General features: G+C 38.1%; 1 protein-coding gene across 2 annotated transcripts in view; it reads left to right on the top strand.

Annotated features, from left to right (window-relative positions):
• Positions 1 to 1,527: 1,527 nt before the first annotated feature.
• The window catches only part of LOC119589808 (ileal sodium/bile acid cotransporter-like), a gene marked incomplete at its 3' end in the record, with an annotated part of 21,644 nt that continues 17,444 nt past the window's right edge, over positions 1,528 to 5,727 (top strand). The window contains 1 exon segment of one of the 2 annotated variants that reach the window (XM_037938375.1): positions 1,528 to 1,639. 2 annotated transcript variants of the gene reach the window in all.

Here is a 5,727-nt window from a genome sequence, read left to right as displayed (position 1 = left end):
TCCTCTCAACAAGCGTTCCATGCAATTCGCACCTTCGGAAAATTATTTTTTCAATAGAAGCTAATGGAATTTTGCCTTCTGTTTTGTATCTTTCTTGTCATCACTGTTTGGGTCACAATCCAAAGCAATTTTGTTTACATATATCATATGTGATGTATTAAAGTCAAGAAAATTAAGCAATATATTTCATATACGAGTATCTGTATGATATCATAAAAACAATTATCCTGTCATATCTGGTATCTATCATCTACCGACTCGTACGTCATACCCTACCGGCCTGACGTCACACCCAATCGACTCCGTCATTACTACTTCATCGCTACGTCATAGGGTACTGGAAAAGCAGAAGGTATTACTGGATTGACAGCCCTGCCTACGACTACGAGAGAAATGTCGTTCTCTTGCCGTGGGACCGGGATCGAGCCAGCAGAAGAAGTGCAGGCCTTTTGCAACTGCCGCGGCGAAGTGAACTCCCGGGGGGGCCACCATAGGTGTGGTGTTTATATAACATATGTATATATTGATCATATCATAATTAGTATTATATATATATATATATATTATAACCTATATATTATTGTTTATATATATATATATATATATATATTTATATATATTATATATATATATATAAACACACACATACATATGTGTGTGTGTAGTTACAGATATATAATATATATATATATATATATATATATATATATATATTATATATATATATATATATATATATATATATATATATATATATAATATATATATATATATATATATATATATATATGTGTGTGTGTGTGTGTGTGTGTGTGTGTGTGTGTGTGTGTGTGTGTAGTATGTATGTATATATATAGAAATATATATATATATATAATATATATATTATATATGATTAGTATGCATATATGTGTGTTGTGTGCTGTATGATATATATTATATTTATTAGTTTATTATATTTTATTAGTGTGTGTGTGTGTGTGTGTGTGTGTGTGTGTGTGTGTGTGTGTGTGTGTGTGTGTGTGTGTGTGTGTGTGTGTGTGTGTGTGTATATACATATAAATATTCATATATAAATATATATATATATGCCTATATATTTTTTTTCTTTCCTTTTTGTACCTGTGATGCTGCTGTATACGCGATCCCCAGCGTGCGGACTCCCAGGTACCTCAACCGCTGCTTTTACATGGCCAAGGCTCCGCACTGCATTGATCAGCTGCTACTGTGTCGAACGTTTTTAATGATGTCAGCTCAGGCCCTTTAAGGAGAAAAATACGTTTTCTAAAGGGGTAAAATATCACATCACGTTCCTTTGTAGTTTGTATAAACCTTTAGTTTTGTATCTCGTTTTCCTCCCCCAAAAAAGTTAGCTAGATCACTAAAGAGCTATGATAGTATAAGCAAACATAACTCTTAAACAGAAACGTAAAAATATTTATTCAGACTGAGATCGTAAATACCGCAGGGAAGTTTGCAGTTACTCGATAAAAAGATTCCTACCTCGATAAACAGATGACGTCACAGCTTCAAGGTACCCATGGCAAAGGAAGCGACCAACATGCCAGTGCTTATACTTCGGCTGGGGAGGAAGGACGTAGGCCACTAGCTCCTCTGACCCCACTTTCTTCGTTAATGTGTGAGTACAATTACAAAGAACTTCGGTGAAAGCACGAGTTTTTTTTTGAAAAAAAAAAAAAAAAACATCGTATTTTATTACGTTAGATAAAAGATTTTGTGAGCTTGATTGGAGATTTCAAGTGTGAGGCAAGTAAGGAACTTATTTTTATCAGTCAGGCTGATGTATGTGTATTATTTTTATTATCTTATGTGCCATAAGCAATCATCATCATTACTGTTAATTTATTGTCACTGTTATTGATAATAATAATTACTATGATCACTATTATTGTCATACTGATGCCACTGACTGTTATTATCATTATTGTTGTTGCTGTTATAACTTGTCACTGCAGTTATGTATATCGTCGTTGGTATTGCTGATGTTTTTGTTATGATTATCGTTGCTGTCACTTTAATTTTCTTGTTACTGCCATCGTGATCATTATCATTCATAATCATCATCACTATTATCATTAGCAGCAGCAGCAGCACCCTCATCATCATCATCAATATTGATATTACGTTCCTTATTATTATTATTATTATTATTATTATTATTATTGTTGTTGTTCTGTTGTCGTTGTTGCTGTTGTCGTTGTTGTTGTTGTTGTTGTTGTTGTTGTTGTTTTGTTATTATTATTATTATTATTATTATTATTATTATTATTATTATTATTATTATTATTATTATTATTATTATTATTATTGCTACTGCTACTGCTACTGCTACTGCTACTGCTACTGCTACTACTACTACTACTACTACTACTGTTGCTGCTGCTGCTGCTGCTGCTAACGTTATTATTATGGCTATTATTGTTTTGATTATTACTTTATTAATATCATTACCCATGGTTTTTGTTCTGCACGTGATTATCGCCAGTGCCACTTTTATTGACATTTTTACTCTTATCTTTATTTTTATCGGCTGAATATCCTTCTTTATTGTAAGCCTTGCCGATATCAGTGTTCTTACTAGTGCTCCATTGCGTATGTTGAGAGAAAATAATGGCTTCATATTTGTGAAGATGGCTTTTATCGTTTTTATCTTCCTTGTCTCTCTCTTTTCCTCTCTCTCTTTCTCTCTCTCCCTCCCTCTCCTTCCCTCCCTCCGTCCCTCCCTCTCTCTCTCTCTCTCTCTCTCTCTCTCTCTCTCTCTCTCTCTCTCTCTCTCTCTCTCTCTCTCTCTCTCTCTCTCTCTCTCTCTCTCTCTCTCTCTCTCTCTCTCCTCCCTTCATCACAGCCACAGAGAAACATATAATCAGACACACAACAAAATATCAACGATAGAATGAGGTAGGAGCAAACAACAGCATACCCAAGGGAATGAACATGGTGTAGCATAATGACGAACTCAAGCCTACGGCCGAGTCGTCGACGTCTGCTCTGCTGTGTGGGGGAAGGAGCCTGGGGTGGGGACGCCGTCTGGGGGAAAGAATCTGGGGAGGAAAACCTATCTGGGGGAAATTTTCTCGCGGGGAGGAAACAGCTGTTGGGAAATTTTCTGGGGGGGGGGGGTGCTGGGAGGGATTGTTTAGGGGAAGCTGTTTAGGAGACTGTGGGGAGAGAGGGAAAAGCTGTCTAGTGGAAGTTTTATGGGGGAAAACTACATGGGAAGAGCTCCCAGAATGAAGTTGTCAGGGGGAGGGAGACTGTGTGGGGTAAGTTCTACGGAAGATACCTGCTTCCCCTCTTTTGGAAGAATAGCCACTGGTGAAAGGACTTCTGGAGTAATGCCCCCAATCCTGAATAAAGTCGCCATTTGCATGATTATATGATGTTTCATTGTTATAATTTATAGCTCAGGGTACTCGCCACCCACGTACCCTTGTACTTAGCGTGCAATAATGTTTTTATTCTGATCTGTTTACTGTTGTCGATTATGTGAGGATAATTTGATCATAATAATGTTACATAACTGTGATAAGAACGATTGCAAGATAACGTAATTACAGCATTCTTCGAGCAACAAAAAGGGATAATATTAACCATAAATTGATAAAGAAAAAGAATGCAGTTAGCGGTGCTCTTTCATGCTGACGAGAACTAACGAAATGCGACGAAATGTATCTAACAGTATTGGTTATGATAAAAAGCAACGATTTAGAAAAAAAGAAAAAAAATCATCAAATTAGAAAAAAATCTAAAGTAACGGATTAAAAAAAAGATAAAACCATCGAAGTCGATGGAACTTAAAATGGGCTGCGTGAAACTGATCGCCAATAAAACCGTGTTAATTACGCGGGAGCGTAATTAATACGGTTTTATCGCCACAGGATCAGTCTATCTCTGATAGGGTAGGTCATGGTATTGCTCGACTGGTGTGTTTGTGTCGAGAGAGCGTTTTGGTTTTATGCAGATACATGTAGCACGTATAAACACGCAAACTCATACGCAAGTACATGCACACGAACACCCCCTCCCCCCACCACCACACACAAACACACACAAACACACATACACATTCACATACATATACGGAGAGAGCGAGTGAGAGTAAGTAGGAGAGAGAGAGTGAGAGAGAGAGAGAGTGAGAGAGAGAGAGGAGAGAGAAGAGAGAAGAGAGAAGAGAGAGAGAGAGAGAGAGAGAGAGAGAGAGAGAGAGAGAGAGAGAGAGAGAGAGAGAGAGAGAGAGAGAGAGAGAGAGAGAGAGAGAGAAAGAGAAAGAGAGAGAGAAAGATTTGCTAGTACACTTTGGCTGTAAAAAAAAAATCAGTATAGCATAATATTTCTCTTGCAATTCAGGGACTCCAGGAATGAAGTCAACTGATGCCTAACTAATATGGACGTCGGAAGACATGAGATGAAGCCGCCCACCTAAAAAATGATAACAATAATAATCATGATAATAACGATAATGAAGATAATAGTACTGATGATAATGATAATGATAATAAGTAAACACAAGACGGGATTCGAAAGCCAATTTTTACTTTCCTGGGCCTACACTTTCACAAGAACCCATGGTGCGTGTGGATAAATATTTCAGGTTGTTAGGTCTTTACTGCAGATAATGTAACTACGTAACCTGTGCAAAAAATGTCCAGTACATTATTCTTAACAAGTATGGACCTATTATTCTTGCAGGACACACGTTCAAGATGAAAATTCTTATTTCCTCTGTATTTCTATATTCAGATCTGAAGAGTTTTATCGGCGATTCTAATCTGTTAAATGAGACTACAACTAGAATAGATAGAGTTAACCAAAACTCAGCAGTATTTATGGTTGTTTACTGTAGCTGGAGTCAGTGTGAAGCAGATTATTTTCACCGTCTCGGTCCCTCGGTCCTTTTGCAACGCTCAGCTTGTTTAATATTGGACTCCGTTGACACAAGGAGGGATGCTTGGGAAAGAAATCAGAAGTAGTGAAAAAGTGTTGATAGATATAAAGAAAAATAAGAAACAGAGAGAGAGAGAGAAAGAGGTGGAGGCAGAAAGAGAGAGAAAGAGGGGGAGGCAGAAAGAGAGAGAGAGACGTTCACTCACAGAAGTTAATGAACAAACCCAAAATAGACGGTGGCCATTCTTACGGTTGTATATTATGGTCATACATACAAGCTCTCAAGGTAAGATAAAAACTAGGAAGACTAGATCTTACAAATATCATTGAGATTATACAAGTTGCTTCAATTTATCCTAAACCCATCACACACGAACAAACCAACACCAGTATCCTTAATGGAGATCAATTTTAGCTTCAGATCATTCAGAATAAAATAAAATCGTCGTAGTACACTAAGGTTACCGGTTAAAAGCCGATTAGCACCGGGTCCTCCCGTGAGCAAGCGAAACCTCCAACTCGACCTTTAGATTTCGAAAGGAGTAAAACTCACAGAGGTGGAGTTCGCTCGCCTCGTTTGTTTAGTGAGACAGAACAAACACGGATTTACGTAGGTACCGGTTGATGACGTCACTAGCTCAGGTGCACTGAACATGGAGGGAAAGGGAAGGGAGCGGTCGGGAGACGGAAGGGAGTGGGAGAGAGAGGAAGTGGGGTATGAAAGAGGGCGGAGAAGAAGAGGGCGTGTAGGCACGAGGTGTGAGGGAAAGAGAGGGAGAGGAAAAGGTAGGGTGGCGGAGGGAGCGAGAAGGAGGAGTTATG

The sequence above is a fragment of the Penaeus monodon genome, chromosome 26 (assembly GCF_015228065.2).
Source record: "Penaeus monodon isolate SGIC_2016 chromosome 26, NSTDA_Pmon_1, whole genome shotgun sequence".
NCBI classification, from domain to species: domain Eukaryota; kingdom Metazoa; phylum Arthropoda; class Malacostraca; order Decapoda; family Penaeidae; genus Penaeus; species Penaeus monodon.
The sequence above is the reverse complement of the archived record's forward strand: the minus strand, read 5'-3'. Positions and strand labels throughout refer to the sequence as shown.